Below are 17,856 nucleotides of genomic sequence, written 5' to 3'. Positions count from 1 at the left end.
CAAAGTCATAATGTTACTAGAATAAAGTTGTAATAAAGTCGTAGTTTTAACACTTAACCACTTTTGAAGGAATAGCCAAACAGCCAGCTGCCTGTACCAAAATGAGGAACATGGAATGTCTGTCATGGCTCCTCTCATCCTCCCTTATTCCTATGCCCAATCTCATTGTCCACACTCACACACTCACTGACTTTGAGGCGCGTTCCTGCTAAGTCCGTGAGGGCTTAGGGCTGCCCCACTGTCAAATTGTCAAGTGTGTGAGGGATCTCTCACAGACTTTTTGAGCCCCCTTTCTGCAAGTGTCCAGTTTTGCAGACTTAGCGTGAGGGAATTACCCATAGTTCATAGCATTGTGACATGAAACATGGGAATCCAAAGGGAAGCCCACAGGCATGGAAGGGTAAACGAATGACTAAACATGAAATCAAAAAAAAGAGAGATGGTGAGCATGAAGCTTTGAAGGTACAACCAATGTTGGCGTTACAAAAAGCTTGCCTAGAGTGTAAATGTAGAAAGCAGCCTTATTCTATTTATCTTCACTCATACGTGTATTTACATCATAATTTAGATATTTATAATATATTTATACATTTTAAATTTAGTGGTTAAGCAGTCTGGACACTTTGAGCCTGGATCACATGGCAATCAATCAGTCAGTCTGTCCCTTAAGCGCCTTGAATTTGAGGAAAATAAAAATTGCGCATTTAAAAATCCTAATGCCGCTAAGGCGATGACATCATGCAGGTTGCCGGAGAAGTTGCTAAGTGCTGTCCCATTCCTAGTTCTACAGTTTTTAACCCTTACAGCCTCCTGCCCTCAATCACTTTACAGGTTACGTGAATTAAGTCAAGAAGGGCTTAGGGTTTAGGGAGGACATTGAGATTGGGCCCTAGTGTTTCAGTTGTTCCCCCTCCCTGGTGTGTGTTGTGTTGTGGGTTGTTTTTTTCCTTGTCCTGTTCTTGTCTGTTAGGGTGTGGCTCTCTCTCACACACCTGTTGCCAATCAACCTGCACACCTGAGACAAATCCACTAATCAAGCTCCTGCAGCACATATCCCCAGGCTCCACAACATGTCTTCTCTATGTGTTCAGTTCTACATGCGATACTGTGCTACGACCAGACTACTTTCTTGAAACCTTGGTTTTGTGTTTCATTACGGATTTGAAAATAGCTCTCAGACTCCCTCTTTTTCTCAGGATTACTACTTTCCTTGGATTTTCTGCTGTTTTTGCCTCAACCTGCCCTGCTTCTGGATCCATCTGTTTCACCACAGCCTCAAACTCAACTACCTACCTCACTTGAAAATAAATATGATTTAACTGTGCCCTCTGTATGGTTTTTGGCCCTAAAGTTACAGTCTTGTTAAATCATACTTTAGTGTAGGTTTCACGAATAATGGAGTACTTAAAACAATGTGGTCGTGATTTACCAAAAGATTAAGTATCAGGGCTCTCAAAGGATTGTGCAAAAATCTTGTGACATATCGAATTTATTTTAGTAACATGACTTTAATTTTGTTACATAATGACTTTATTCTATTCTATGCTATTTATTTTGAATTCTTGATTCTGAATGGTCAATACCCTTTAGCACCAATGTGTTATTTCTCAACTGCAAAGTGTTGCTGGGGAGAACCTGTCACCACATGTCAATTAAAATAATTCTAGGAAAGGTATCTGACACATTTTGCCTCTGCCTGTTGACACTGTGGCAAAATGTGGCCTACCGTTAACATGCTAAATCAGTAAACAGAATGGAGGCCATTTTATTTAGACTTAATTTATATTGAAAGTATGAAACTCTGGATGCATGGTTGATAGCCGACCAGTCACCAGCAGAGAAAATAAAAATATTGTGATTCTGGCGGACGGTTGAGTGATTATGATGAATGTTATGTTTTTAACATGAACTACTGTTTCAGATCTAGTTGAAATGTTATTTTTAGGGAGAGAGCCAAGACCATGTCATTATCATTGTTTACGCCCTGTGTGTCTGACACGATGGTCTGCAGCACAGGAGCACCACAGGGGACAGTGCTCTCCCCCTTCCTCTTCACTCTGTACACCTCGGACTTCAGCTACAACTCTGGGAGCTGTCACCTCCAGAAGTTCTCCGATGACACAGCCATCGTTGGGTGTGTGTCTCAGGGGGACAAGCTAGAGTACAGGGAGGTCATAATGGACTTTGTCGACTGGTGTGAGCAAAACCACCTTCAGCTCAACACCAGCAAGACCAAAGAGATGGTGATCGACTTCCGCAGGAAAACACCCCAGACTGCACCGGTGAACATCCAGGGGTTGCACATCGAGACAATAAACTGGACTGGTCACACAACACCGACCTCCTGTACAAGAAGGGCCAAAGTCGTCTGCACCTGCTGAGAAGACAGAGGTCCTTCGGAGTGTGCAGGACTCTGTTACGGATATTTTATGACATTGTGGTAGCGCTTGCATTCTTCTATGCAGTGGTCTGCTGGGGAGCAGGGAGCACAGACAGGGACAGGATAAGACTTAACAGACTGGTCAGGAGGGCCAGTTCTGTCTTGGGCTGTCCTTTGGACTCCATAGAGGAGGTGGGTGAGAGGAGAATGTTAGCCAAGCTGACATCCATCATGGACAATACCTCTCACCCCTGCATGAGACTGTGGGGTCCCTGGGCAGCTCCTTCAGCAGCAGACTGAGACTCCTTTAAATAACCTGGTGCAATTTTTATCGTGCAATAACTTACCTTATCTATTTATCAGATAGAAGTGTACATAGTGTGTATATATCTGTAATAGTTGCCATATTTTATTTTATTTTTACTTAATTTTATTTTATTTTACCCTTGTCATTGCTATTATTATTGTTATTATATTTTTTAACTATGTTAATACATTGTTGTATTCCCCTGTCCTGTGTTGTAAGCTGTTGTAACAAAATAATTTCCCCAAACGGGGGACAAATAAAGTATATCTTATCTTATCTTATCTTAATTTAACATCTCTATCATTGAGGAAAGTTCACACACTGAGCCTGTTCCAAGCTTTAGTTTTCAAAATGATCACAAACAGCTAGAAAATATATGTCCTCCAATATTAGTGATACAGTTAGAGCTTTTGGGTGCATCGTCTATTATATTCATATAATAGTTACCATAAAATGAAATGCCATGCCTCTCTTTCAATATAACATTGTGTTCTTCAGAAGTAAGGTCATTTATTTAAAAGCAGCGCTATTCAGTCATTCTCCTACAATACACAGCAAACTACTGATGACGGAGAACAGGCCTGGATGTGAGAGGTTATGTGGGTAATGACTGTCTGGTTTTAAGGAGGAGTAGAGCTTTTTAGAGCTGTTGTCATCTGCTATTAAAAGAACCCTTGCTTAAAGACTGCCATATAAATGTATGCACACATGTATACAAGAACAGGCACATAACATTGAGCTGGAGTACTTCAACTGATAATATCTAAAGCTTTTCCATTAAAAAGTGAGACATATACAGAAAAGTGAAAGAGTAGGAGTAACTGATCTACAAACCTGGCCTCATTGGAAAAACTGCTGCACAGGCCATTCGGTGAAAAGCTTCAAATTACCTTTTTTTTTTACTTTATTTGAGTCAAGATACTTATTGTACAATACAGGTACACTACATTCTCCATAAAAGCCCTGCATCCAACATCTTCTCAAAGTAAAGCCACAATAGTTGTGTAAATATGCTCAGAGGAGCAAAAATAAGAGTATCAATGAGGGATACCAAAATTCTCGATTTAATATTCAACCATTGGGTACAGCGTCCACCGTACAATACCCGTTTGTGAATTGCATTTATTTTTGTTTTGCTAAAGCTAGCTTCCATACATTATATGTGTATGGCTTTGTTTGTGTTTGCTGTCAGTCTGGGGGCTGGGATGAGGAAACTCCTCAACGTGAGTATATATCCAATCCCTACGCACTAAATATAAATGGCGTCATGGTGGGCGGAGTCACTGTAGTGGTGCAATGAGTTTCACAATGTAGCACAAAGTACTGAAAGCACTGAGTAGAAGCTACGTACTATCTGTACAAACAATGTGACACTTAGTATTTATCTAAAGGAAAATGACTTATTGTCTTTTATGTTTTATTGTTGTTTCTTTTACCAAGTTGGGGTAGCTTTATGTCTGTAAAAACATTGTTTTACTGCTTGAATGGATTGAAATTGATCCTACAGTGGGGCTTATGAAGAAGAGACAGATAACCTCAAAGTGGAAAAGAGTTGAAATCTCACATCAAGTGCTATGCTTTTTTTACAGATCGTAATGAATCACTCAGGGGAAGAGACCAGACAGACAAGGCTGTCAGCCATGCACCTTCATTAGTGTCAGAATGAACTTTGATAAAATTTATAAAAGTTTGCCAAGTCTCATTTAGTTTGACACGTCAGACCTGAGCAGAGCTGAAGAGTTATCTAAAATCCTGGACTTTACACATTTGATCTCACTTGTATCTGCCTTTTTAACACGAGAAAATCAAACAGTCTGAAAATACTTGCACTCATAGGCACTTTGACAGGAGTTGACTTTTTTAAACTGAAAGAAGCCAGACATAAATGTACCAGTTTAAATACAACCCATTACTACTGGTGCAAAATGAATTAGCTTTATAATGGTGGTGGGAGTAAATTAAGAGACGGAGTTGCTACAGTTATAAAGAAAAGTCTGACAGGTTAATAGATAAAATGGTTTATTGATGACTTGCGAATGTGAGCAATATATTCAATGACATTTAAGATTCAGGGATACCCCTTCTTAATTCAACATTCATATATCCCTCATTTCTCTCTTGAAGTTAAATGTCTAAATTATTTAAATTTTCATAATTGATGGCAAAGGTTTAAAGCTCAGCAACAAGGCAGGATTTTAGAATTAGTTGTTAGCCCATGTTTGAATAAAGCAGAAAACATGAACCAATGGTTTCATACAAAATGTGATCAGAAAGTTCTAAAATAAACTGTAGAATGAGAAAAAGAGACTGAAGTACAGATTCAATAAAGGATTGTGCAGCTTTTGACCCCACTAAACCATTGAAAATGAGCCAAAAAGAAACTGCCTGACTCAAAGCACCTGCAAAAGGTTGATTGCACCACAAACTGTACTGCAGAGCAAACAGCACCACTGTGCACCAATCTTGGTTGCATTCATTTAAATCAGCCATTATGCATTCATTTGGGGCAAAGAATGCCCTTTCTATTTTCTATTTGCTCCAGGAAGTAAGCTCTGTACAAACTGTGATATCTGTCACATCGACTCCACAATAAACATCCAGCACATCATGTATATGTGGATAGAACTGAGCTCTGTCAGGGTGAGAGCACACAATGCAGCACTAAAAAGCCAAATGTGGAGATGCTGACAGCTCATTTCCACAGTCAGACACAAAACAAGAGAAAGCTGCACAGAGCTGCAAAACTTTGTAGGCATTTTTGCAATTGAAAATATGCAGCATGCTGTGTGAATTGGACCTTTACATGCAGCAGATAGCGGGGCAAATGATACTTAATTTTTCGTTATATTAGTGACTGCATTCCAGTGTCAAGGAATTCCCCCAGACTGTGCTGTTATTTTTTATTTATTTTGTTTCTGACTTTGAGAACAAATCATTATTTGGCACACTTATAAATTGCAAATAAGGCAGAGGCCATAAGAAATGAGTGTAAAACAACTTATTATCAATGTAATCAAAACTCCATTCATGTCATCTAAGTCAGTAAAGGACACAAAAATCTGTCCCTTGTGTCATTCAGACTCAGTTCCTTCTTTATATTTGAATCTGCAGATTTTACCTACAGTCAAGGGTAAAAATTTGTGACCTCAAACAACTCTTGCGACAAGGATGATTGAGTAATTAAAAGAAGATTAATCACCATACTTACTCTTTAATCATGAATTCACTGTCAGCATGATGTATTAGTAGTGTAATGGAATTAGGTAGGTCGCTATACGGAGTCTCTATAAACTCACATATCAAGTCATACTGTCTTATAAAAGTTAGAAAAATATAGGGAAGAAATCATAAGATGAAAAAGAGGACAGAAAGTAATGCCACAAGCTCCAACAATGTAGGAGTGTGTTGATTAAAACTGACCTGAGGGGCAACATTAAAATCTCCTACACTGAGAAAACTGAGTCAACCTCTGGTTTTAATTCAAGGGGCTCTCAAGTGGTTAGAGTGGGTGAAATTCAACTGAGGACATTTAATTTTGCAAAAAAGTAAAGATTCAAAAAGCACTAATATGTGGCTGTCAATCAATCTGGCAGATTCAGAAAGGTTATGTCTACAGTGAATTACATTATTCTGATTATCCCTATTAAAATGTTGCATGGACGCTCTGATAAGAGCAGAAGTAATAATGACATGATGCAAAACAGTGAAACAAGTGAGGCAAAAAGAACACCGTTTACTGCTTTGTGTCTTCTTGTCTTTCCCAACTAGAGATAATGGAAAAGAAAGCAAAATACAAGGTTGCAGACTGTGTACAGGCATTATTATTAAGTACAAATAAAACTAAAATGAGCCTGACTGATGCATTTAACACTGTCCCACCAAAGTCTGTAATTACTAGCATAATAAGTAGAACACCCAGCCCTGATGCCAGACAAAATCTCATTATTTTACAAGTGTTTGGCAACTTCGTCTTCAGCGTTGGCTGTATTTCTCTCTTTTTGCCTCTTTGTGAATAATGTAACTTATCATGGGAGTTCTGATCTTACCTTAACCAATTTTTCAACCCACAAAGCCTGTTGTTCCCATTCCTAAGTTGTGAAATGTGAGGCTGCTCTACATATCAGGCACAGCAAGCGAAATAAACACAACAGCTATAGATTTTGTGGTTGTAAATATCCAACTTTTGATGTGTGATGTGTGCACTTGCTTGTCAGTCATAGCATTTCGTTGGTAGGTGTGTGACGCTAAACACAATATTTAATAAAATGTACCATTCGGAAAATACAATTGCATTTTGAAAACAATATGATTGAATGTCTTCTTTCATTGCAAGGACAAATAAGACATTTCTGCCTGAGCTCAACCTGTGTAGTTTTGACCAACTCTTCAACACTTTGTTTGTGGTCATGAAATTCAAGAAGGATGAGACAGGCTTTGTCTGTTTTCCACACGGCTATAAGACTGAGGATGCAGTCGGGGAGTAACTTACCCACAAAACCTGAGACTTCAGTCTGAATTCTAAATAGGAAAAGTAGTTCCAACATTCAAAAACTTTGTTACACCAACAATCATAGGCTGGGGACTGAATAAGTAAGTGCACAACTGTAATTTCCCAGAAATAAGAGCAGTAAAAATAGAATTTTATGTTGTGTTTGTTGGTGTTCAGGACATAAGATGTATACCTAAATGAAACTTCTTGCCATAAGCTTGGTGGCTTATGGAAAGAAACTCTGTCCCAGTTTTTCTGTTTTTGCTGCGTAATTGTGGGGGTGTTTGTCTGACAACAACAGCTGCAACAGCTGGCACAGTGCACTGGTGAGTTGATGGAGATTCTTCATGTTACAACAGGCTTTGGTTCTGCATCTAAAGCAGGGCACACACTACAAGATAATCAGGCTGATTTTGGGCCCGATTCCCCGCTTCCAAAAAAAGTCAGCAAAGACCTGATTGTCTGAAGGTTCTCAAGATGATCTTGCCAGATTTCTAGTGGTGTGAGGTATGTTTAGGCATGTTTACTTCCTCCACTTGGCTCTAAAGATGATCACCGATTTGAAATCTGAAATATTAAATATGTTCAACTTACAGTCAGATATCCTGTCTTGTGGGGGGGATCCAAGAGGACAGCTGAGCACAAATTCTGTCACATAGAATGAGGCAACAGCCAGTCAGATGCCAAACTAACCAAAGAAGGCAGCACAACAAAAGCAGCCATGGCAACAAAAGTAAACATGAAGAATAAAATTAGATGAGCGCTAGAATTGGAGGACCAACTTGTGGATTTATGGCAACAACACAATGTGTCCTATAAGACATAATGCAATCAAATTCACAAGGAAAGTTGAACAGAAATTGTTACAGCAATGGATGTACCAGACCGCTTAACAACTAGTTGGTTAGTGTGACAACCATCCAGCCATCCGTCATGTTTGTTCACTCTGTATCAAATTTGACTGCAAGAGATTTTGCAAGATTTCCCATTATGAAAGTTGGGACCGTGACTGTTGGTAAATGAGAACTGTCAGTGTGATCCCTTAGGTTCGGAGTCCATTAATGTTGGTTCTTTTTGCTGGCAACATCTGCTTTCTATACAAAATCAATGTAGTTCAGCATTTTCAGTGCTCAGTGTTCCAAGTGCTAAAATGCCCTCTGCGTCATCTGAATTTATCATTTATCAGCTTAGGATTCTTGAGTGTCGCTTCGAGTTGCCAATCAGATTCCAGGGGGTGCTAGTGCCACCACTTGTCACCCTTCTGGCCACACCCTGCCTAATTTCCAGGTCCCAAGGGGCCTCAAAAGTTGTTGCTAATGCTACAACATAATTTCTATGAATTGTTTTTACATTTCTTTGTAAAATGGCATTAATGAAAGCAAATATGAAACTTGCAGAGCATTTTAAAAAAGTCTAAATGGTCACTAGTAAGGGAAGTGGAAGTGGTTAGGGACAACCTTTGTAACCTCGCAACAATAAGTGCCAGTGAGAGGTACTCTAAAACTGGGGTCATGGGTGCTTCCACTGCAGAAAACAGCACTAAAAGACCCTTAAAGTCCATAGTCAGCTCCATAGTTTTGGTGAGATGTCATTACAAGGTTGAAGTGGTCATTCTGGTGCCAGAATGAAGAGCTACTCATGACTCTTATCATTGTCAGAAATCTATTACACTGCAGCTGGCAAATTTAATGATTGAATTTGGAATTAAACTTGGCCAATCATGTTGATGCTATACTGGGAAGATTCTGTGCTCAGGGTAAAGAATGTGAGGTAACTTCCAACCATGACCAGGGCCTGGTGGTGATGAAGTCCAAGATCCTGGGACACATGGGGGTGTTCAGTCCAAGCTACATCAGTTTACTATTACGCCTACCATCTAGTATTTCAAGATTAAACACAATAGTAAGCAAACCTTTGACCTTTTGCATCATTGGAAGATCAGTGTGTGTGCTATAAAAACTGTAGTGTTACAAGGCAGGGAAAAACAATGGTATGGGTCTTGAGCTTTTCCAGGCCATTCATAGCCAGTGAGGCCAAGTATCTGCTGCCAGATACTTGGCCTGTATTGTAAACCGTAATTTTAGGTTTAAAAGCATCCATTGGAGTACGTCCCAATCAACAATGCTCAGAGCATGTTGGCCTCTGACTGTCCAGACCACAGCTGTTCATGTCTCCGTCCCATATTTTATTTTAATAAATTCTGGCAGGACTTTTGTGCACCAGTTTGGCCTAGTGGTTAAGTCGTGCACCTTCTGATTTCAACCCCTTTCCTGCTAGTTAGTCCCTGCTCTCCTAGTTTTCAGCTGTATCTACTGTTCTATCCTCTCAGAATAAATGAATAAGAGCAGAAAATGTTACTTAAAAATAAAAATTGTTGCAGGATTTCATTCACAAAACTGGAAAAGAAGCCATATCTTTGCTTCACTTGAAAGGTCTAAAGCAGTCTTCCAGAGTTCTTTCCCTCACTCAACTTTCAACCCTCCACCATAGCAGTGTCATAATTTTTCCTCTGATGCCAGCATGACTTTCATCATCAAAGTCTGATAGTGCTACATCAATACCAACTTGTGGTGTCATGTATACAGCTGGGATGATAACTGAGCTGAATTCCCAGCAGTGTAGAATGGATTCATGATACTGGTCTGGGTTCAACAAGCAGGGACAGGAAAGAGCGATAATTTCCTTGGAGTTGCTCCAGTTATTGTTTGTTATGAACCAATCCCCTCCGCATAACACTCTCCACTGAATGTCTTCATGCAAAATCACATCTCTGAATTCTGATCAGGACAGTGGAGTGGATATTGAAGAAGCAAAAGGAAATTGGTTTGATATCCCTGGTTTATATGTCTGTCTGTCCCCGCTTGTAATGAAGCGAGTCTGGCTGTAATCAACCGTCCTACTAGATATTATTTCTGTCAGATTTGACAATCCATTGATTTGATAAACGTTTGTTGACTTTGCAAACATCTATCGTTCCATACATCTACTTCTCTGTCTATAATCTTCTTTAGAAAAATGTCTTCGTTACAAGCTGTGGGTTGTAAACAGTCTTTTGATCTTAAAGTTTGTACATAGAAAACTTTGGTGGAGTAGTAAACTGAGACTCCCAAAGTGAATTATGTCAGGAAACATAAAATCACATTATTTCAAATTGCATGCAGTGCCCACAGTTGTAAGACACTGTCGTTGAAGCTGTTGAAAAAGGAAAGACTCAATCTGCAGCAATCAGCAACGAAGGCAACAAATTCACATCAATTCTTGGGCAAAATTGGCAGCATCTTTCTTTGACAATTTTAACAACAAAATAGAGGTATAGAAAACTCTGGTACTAAGCTTCCATTTTGCCTCCTCTCAATACGAATTTTGGTATTAGAGCTTTCTAACTTGGAAAACTGACGAACTAAGTGCACTTCAAAAAAGTAGAATATGGAGGAAAAGTTCAATACTTTCCTTTGATAGTTACATTTTAATATACTCTAGACTCATTATGTATAATCCAAACAATTCAAGCATCTTTTTTGATTGTAATTTAAAAAATTATGGCCTACAGTTCAAATAAAAAGAGTCCAATCGAAATATTCGAATAATGAATTTGGAGTTTGAGTAAATTACTATTCAAACAGTACAGGTATTGAAAAAGCTTTACTTGCTGTACTCGCTGGTTCACAGAACAATTGATGTGGTGTGCAGTTAAACACAGGATCCAATCCTGTTTGAAGTTTTATTGAACAAAAACAAGGGATCAGGTCAATGGTTTCAGAGGTGTGGATGTGGATGATTTTTCATCAAGAATGCATCCACCTCAGGTAATTTCTCTGAAACCACATGGCATAAAAAAGGAACACAAGAATCACTCTGACACATGCCAGGTTTGGAGGGAAAGGAGAGACAAAAGCCTTGGTGCAGGCTTTCATAATGTTGGGGCCGTGGCTTTGGTCAGTCAGGTGTGACCTGATGAGGTGTCATCCAGGTGGAGTGGAGACTTGTGATTTAACAGATATAGTGTATCTTTTGGTATATTCCAGTACACGCAACCCCAATCATGGGGAAGGCTGCTGACTTGACAGTCTGCTGTAGGATCACCAAAATCCTCCACAAGGAGGGTGAGCCACAGAGGTCATTGCTGAAAAAGCTGGCAGTTCACAGAGTGCGGTATCCAAGCAGATTAAAGGAAAGTTGGCTGGACGGGAAAAGTGTGGTAGGAAAAGGTGCAAAAGCAACAGGGATGACCACAGCCTTGAGAGGACTGTCCAGAAAAGTAGATTAAAGAGCTAAAGAGAGCTTCAGGAGGACTGAGGCTGGTGTCAGTGCATCAAGAGCAGCCATGCACAGACGAGGGGTTACAACGGTCAAGTTTCTCATATCAAACCACTCCTAAACCAGAGACCAAGTCAGAAGCGTCTTACCTGGGCTGAGGAGAAAATAAACTGGACTGTGGCTCAGCATTTCAGTAGGAAATCACAGTCCTAAAGTCTGGGGGAAGAGAGGAGATGGACAGAATCCAAGGTGTTTGAAGTCCAGTGTGAAGTTTCTGCAGTGGGTGGTGATTTGGGGTGACATGTCATCAACTGTTGTTGGTCCACTGTGTTTTTTCAAGTCCAAAGTCAATGTAGCTGTCTTCCAAGAGATATGACATGACTTGAAATATTTCACTTTATGATTAATGAATACAGAATATATGAATGTTTAACTTTCTGAATTACTTTCACACAAGATATAACTGACTGACATCATAGTTTCAATCAAAAACAGTATATTGTTCATTATACTTTTGTTGATTTCATTTCCTCTGGTGAGGGTATGAGGGATCCACAGCAGAAGTAAAAAAGGACAGTTGTACCTTGTGAATGTGAAAGTGAAGGTGGCCAATTGTCAACGCCCGAGGACGTACCTCATCTAAAGGCAGAGTTTATAACCTCTGCTTTAATGATCCTGTCAGGGTCATTCAAATTAGAGACCCATAGGAAAGTAAATGAGAATGAATCGAGATATAATCCAAAACACTGCAGACTTCATCAGCAGGACGCCCGCGATATATCTCTTTTAAAGGTTCTTTATGGGGAAAAAGGAGGAAGCTATCCAATGACAAACCTATTATCTGTCGCTGTTCAAGGTTAAAGCCAGTAGATCCATAGAAATCAGAATTGGAAAAGAGGGCACTTCTACATGAGCCAGGGTTTTTATCATATCTGAAACCGTTATAGATGATCAGTGTCATTATGAATGATGAGGTCCCACTCTCTTTATTCAAAATGCTGGTAAGAGGTGAGAATGACTTTCATTTCCTCTGCAGATAGCATCTTTTCTGTAGCTGGCACATGTAGATGAGTTGGACAAAGACTCTTTGGTAATAGGTGACCTGCAGATGAGTTCAACATGTCCTGCTATAGTCTTTGAAATAAGGGTTGAAGTAACTAAAAACAGGCCACAGCGTGTCCACACTTTTTTGACTGTTGTGGTCCAACTTAACACTGATGTATGCAGGTTGCATAAAGAGTGAGAGTATGACGCACACATGCATCTAAATAGCATTTCTGTTTTTGCATAACATACATTTGTTCACTACCAAAAGTATTATAGTATGCAGTTGTGACATTCCTGTGTAGTGTTTTTTAATTAAAATGCCTATCCTCCAGGCTTCAAAATTGAACGACTCAAAAAGACGTCTCTCCCAAAGTGGAAGTTTAAGGTAATAAAAAGACCACATTAGCTATACTTAAGTGTCACAAAAGCTTCCAGCCGCCTGTTGCAACACAGCCATAAAGCAGATATCAACAACACCTACCTCTGACCAGGTACACTGGGGTTGCACCAAGGATGGCCTATCAGATTTCAGGTCTATGCTGACCCTTTTGGGACACCCTCATAATGGCTGGTCACATGCCATCCCCCATAATGGCTGGACAGTGATGGGGTCTGGAAAACAACAACCAATAATTTCATTTGGTAACCAATAGTGGCTCTAACATAGACCCATAGCATTTTTTTTTTTTTTTTTTTGCCCATACGGACCAATCAACCATTATTCATTGGTTGAGTGTCATGTTTAAAGCTCCTGTGAGGAAACGGTTTGTGTTGATTTTAGCGCCCCAAGTGGACAGAGTGATAATACCTCTCATATTTTTGCTGATTTTGTTCTGTTCTTGTGTATGTTGTGTTGTCTGACGAAAAAAATAACATCCATCTGTCTTAACAGGGGAATGTATCACTTCCTGTGGAATGAAAAAACAGTTTCCCCCTGTCAGTGGTTACAGGCACAAAAAAATTACAATTCAAAAATTGTCAATCTAATGGTCTCTCTTGTTTGCTTTTGTGGGCCATAAAGAGGCCTCACTGTTGCTTTCAATCTGTTTCATTACCAGTCAAAACCTCCCTACAGGAGTTTTAAAGCTGGGGTTGGTAATCAGATTTAGATACACTTTTTGTTATACTGGTTAAAATGATCTTTATGTCCTATTGGCAATCAATACAAAATTGTTCTTAAAAAAGAGCAAAAAAAGAGCTGCTATCTACAGCTGGAGTAAACCTGGGAAAACACCAACCAATCACAGTTTTTTGGGTGCCAAAATTTTAAACCATTCAAATCCCGTCCTGCCGTTCTGCCCGCCTCCTGCGCGTACATTTCCCTGGCATGTACTCCTCGTCCCTGTTCCCTGCCTCTGCTTCCCCTGACTCTATTTACTTCCCCTCTCGCTCGACCTCGGGCCTGTCCCCTCTGACCCGATGAGGTGCTTTGCTCAGGACTGTAGTCCGGATCAGAGTCTAAAAAGCTCTCACCACAGGCTCTGACAAGCAGAAGAATGAATGACATTTAGTAAGTCCTACAGAATATGTATTTGTATTGTAGCGTCCGTCCGGACACTGTAGGGATGACGAGCCGATTCGTGAACACGTTGAGCTTTACTAACCGGTCACTGTCGGCCGTGATCACGACAACCAACAAAGCAACAATCAATGTTTGAATAAATGAAAAACTTCTCCTCTTGTCTCTCCTCTCTCCCGCTCGCACACTCTACACCTCTCCTGATGCCTTCACTAACCGTCAACACTGTAGGAATTAAGAACATCTACACTGAACACATTTAACAAACAGTAGAGCTGTAACAGTATTACATGTGTTCTAACTTTTCTCCTGATATCGTGTCACCAGTACAACTGGATAATGCTAACATGACAGTTGTGAGTACTAACAACAGTGGGGGGCGTCGCTTTGGAGGAGCTCCGAGGGAGGAGGGGAGGGGTTAGACCAACCCCAGCTTTAAACAGGTGAAAACTAATAAAGCAGTGTACCTATTTTTACATTCAAAGGTAAGTTGAGCATTTTTGTTCATAAAGGTAAAACTTTAACAATGCTGCTTTCTCTGCATTCAGAATTTTGCATATAATGAACTCAAGGCATTTCAGATGCTGGCACAACTGTATTCCTGCATATATTGTGCTTGCAGAATGCATATTAAATAAGCTCCTGACTTATTATATTGCAAGTTTTGAACAGATGCAGTATGTCTGAAAGTATTTCTCTATTCGGTGCTTTCTGCACTCAACTGTGATTTTTGGAAATTTATTTTCAGCTGTGGCTGACTAAGCAATACAGTCGAAGCAGAGCTTTACTAATAGATTCTGTCAACACAGATCAGTAAGTTCTATTTAATATGCCAGACTATAGATTAGAGATGTCATTTATAAGGCATGCAGATTTCCCCAGCACTGTTTATGAGACAAGTGTAGAAAAAGACATTGGACTTATTGCTCCATGAATGTCTACAACATTCAAACATCCATCAACCTTGGATGTGCTGCTTATCCTTTGAGGGTTGAAGGGGCTTTGTGCCAATTCCTAGCTGACATTTGGCAAGAGGGGGTTCATCAAGGACATGTCGACAGTCCATGACACGGCTAACTCTTTGGGGCAAATGAACGACTCTCACTCCATGGGATATTCAGAGAAGTAATAAACCAAGCCCTGTATGTTGTTGGACTATAGAGGGAAGCCTGTAAAACACCCATGCAAGTCAAGGGAATTCAAGCAAATGCATTTACCCCCCAATCAGCCATCAGCCTCACACCTAAAACACTCTCCCTGAAGCATCACTGTGCATTCACTCAACTAAGACCAGTAATTCCTTGCAAAATCTCTCCAGACTCGGATTTGCTCGCTCTCAAATTATTCTTCCTATCAATTAACCCATGTTTTTTAGTGCACTTGTTTTCTAACACCAATAGTCGTCTCTGGCTCGGAGAGTTGGAGGCGAGGGGAACTCAGACTGACACCTAATTGGATGCCTTTTTCGAGTCAGCACAGAGGGAGAAAATTAAATCAAGACTAATGAGCTCTGAACAACAAAAAGAGGAAGATAAATGGTTTGATGGCAGCGAGACAGGCAAGGTTAGGATTCTACCAATAACTTTCTGCCTCCCTTATTTTCACTATTCAGCGGAGCACCCACAGTCGTATAGGAGGGCAGACTTCAATGTCATCTCATTTTATTCCTCTTAGACTGCATGGAGATAAAATACTTTGAGCGATCAGGACAAAATAAAGTAAACATTAATATAAGATTGCAGTTCAGATATGTGTCATTCACTCTTTCACTGGAACACAAAGCAGCTTTTAGCTGTGATGAACGCTAGGCATTTTAAACAAATGATTCAAATGATTTAATGCAACTTTAACCTTGCAATACAAACCCATCTTATGCAAACTATTGCGTTAATGCATTACTTAATTTTGAAAGGACAAAGAAGAACAGCTTTCCTTATGCAAATAAAAATAGAATTTATAAAGATAAATCGACCCCTTCATTCAGAACACCAAGGGGTTTCAAAGCTCTGTCCTTCATGGTCTGGTATGGACCATAACTTACATTGCTAAATATTGGAGTAATTAAGATGAACAGAACTTCATAACTTTTATGACTGAGAAACTTTTCTGTCTCGCAGACTTTTAATTACTGCAACTATTCCAGGGTATAAGATATCACTAGTTACTAGAGCTGTATTGTGAGGCATGCAGTTATTAGTGTTTGCACTATAGAAAAAATTGGAAAGGTGCCAAAAAAACCAAGCCGTTCTGTCCTACTTTTTTGGCAGCCTTCTGTTGGGGTGCCAAGCATACCCATCCAAGCCTAAAGGGTGGCTCTATACACACTCAAATCCATTGATAAAGAGAGAAAGAAGAGACTGTACTGCATTCTTTCTCCTAACATGATGTTATTTGATAAATAGTAAATGGACTCTGTTTATATAGCGCTTGCTCTAGTCTTCTGACCACTCAATGCACTTTAAATGTCACATTCACCCATTCACACACTAATGGCAGAGGCTGCTATGTGAAGAGCTCATCATTATTAACTAATCTCATTCACACACTGATAGCACAGCCACCGGCGGGGAGTTCGTGGTTAAGTGTCTTGCCAAAGGACACTTCCGAAAACCCCTGATCTTCCAAATGAGAGACAACAGACTCTTCCACTGAGCCACAGCCGCACCATAGTAATGTGGAGTTAAAGACTGGTTCTGATTCTGCTGTGCAGCATACAGGAGTGTATGATCGGCCCTATCAACTGCTTCTGACCAGTCGGATACATTTCTGGTGAAAGCAGAACCATGAGCCAATTCCCATCTTCACTCGTAAAACGTTAGACAACATCTGAAAGTAGCATGGCGACATGCAATGGGATTTGGACAATGGAAATACATGTTGATACACACTGATCAGTTAGGTTTTTATTTTTGGGGGGACATTTTTCCCTTTATTGGATAGGACATCTGAAGAAAGACAGGAAATGTGGGGAGTAGAGAGAGGGGGAGGACATGCAGCAAACAACCGTGGCCTGGAGTCGAACCAGCAACCACTGCAACAAGGCCTCTGTACATGTGCCGCATGCTTACACTGCTAACCCAATGGCGCACCCAATTGGTTTTCACTCTATGGCCACTTGTGCAGTCTAATTGAATCCAATACAACAGCGGCGTCACAACTTCTACTTTTATGAAGCCAATAGATGTTCTGTTTTTGTTTATAAGTACAAAAAGGTGATGATTGTACTTTATTATTTGAGTCATGTTCTCCAACTTCAACCTTTGCCTGTGGGAATTTCAAAGGACACTGACCATTGTCAGTGATGTACCCCGGTCAATTGTGTCCAATGTGAGGCTGGGTCATGCTTGACAAACAGACTAAAGAGTGTGAGCGCATGATTTGTGAGCTTCAACTGTGTATCTTAAAGGCTGATTTATACTTCTGCGTCACCCCTACGCAGCAGGGGATGACGCAGACATGACCACCACATACTTGTGCGTCGATGTGTCCATGTCACGCAGCAATTCTCCCCCGAAACGCTTGAGGGCAGTGTGGTCTCTCTGATAGCCGGTCGCCTGCTTCCGGCCCCACTACGATCTCTGTTTACTTTTCCACAGAGATTCAGGGCGTGTTATGTTAATCTTCAGCTGATACATGTTGCTGTTTATCATACAGACTTGATTACAGGAAGAATAGAGAGGAGGAGATGAAATACACGGCCGATGTCCGGGATCCCAGAAGAGATATAAATGCAGGAAACACAATGCCGCCGAGCGGACCAATCACAGGGCTTGCGGTCCGCGTCGATTCTGCGCGTAGTTACATTTTGGAGGAGGTGCACGTCAGCTACATGTGTAGGCCTCTACATAGGTACGGGA

At 40.4% G+C, this 17,856-nt stretch overlaps 1 long non-coding RNA gene across 1 annotated transcript in view; it reads right to left on the bottom strand.

The window, feature by feature from the left end:
- LOC117829992 overlaps positions 1-17,856 on the bottom strand; it is a 123,895-nt gene that overhangs the window by 38,695 nt on the left and 67,344 nt on the right. Inside the window, exon 2 of the long non-coding RNA XR_004634718.1 lies at positions 12,962-13,092. This is a non-coding gene — a long non-coding RNA (uncharacterized LOC117829992). The remainder of the gene's footprint in view (positions 1-12,961; positions 13,093-17,856) is intronic.

Source organism: Notolabrus celidotus, chromosome 1, assembly GCF_009762535.1.
Source record: "Notolabrus celidotus isolate fNotCel1 chromosome 1, fNotCel1.pri, whole genome shotgun sequence".
Lineage (NCBI taxonomy): Eukaryota > Metazoa > Chordata > Actinopteri > Labriformes > Labridae > Notolabrus > Notolabrus celidotus.
The sequence above is the reverse complement of the archived record's forward strand: the minus strand, read 5'-3'. Positions and strand labels throughout refer to the sequence as shown.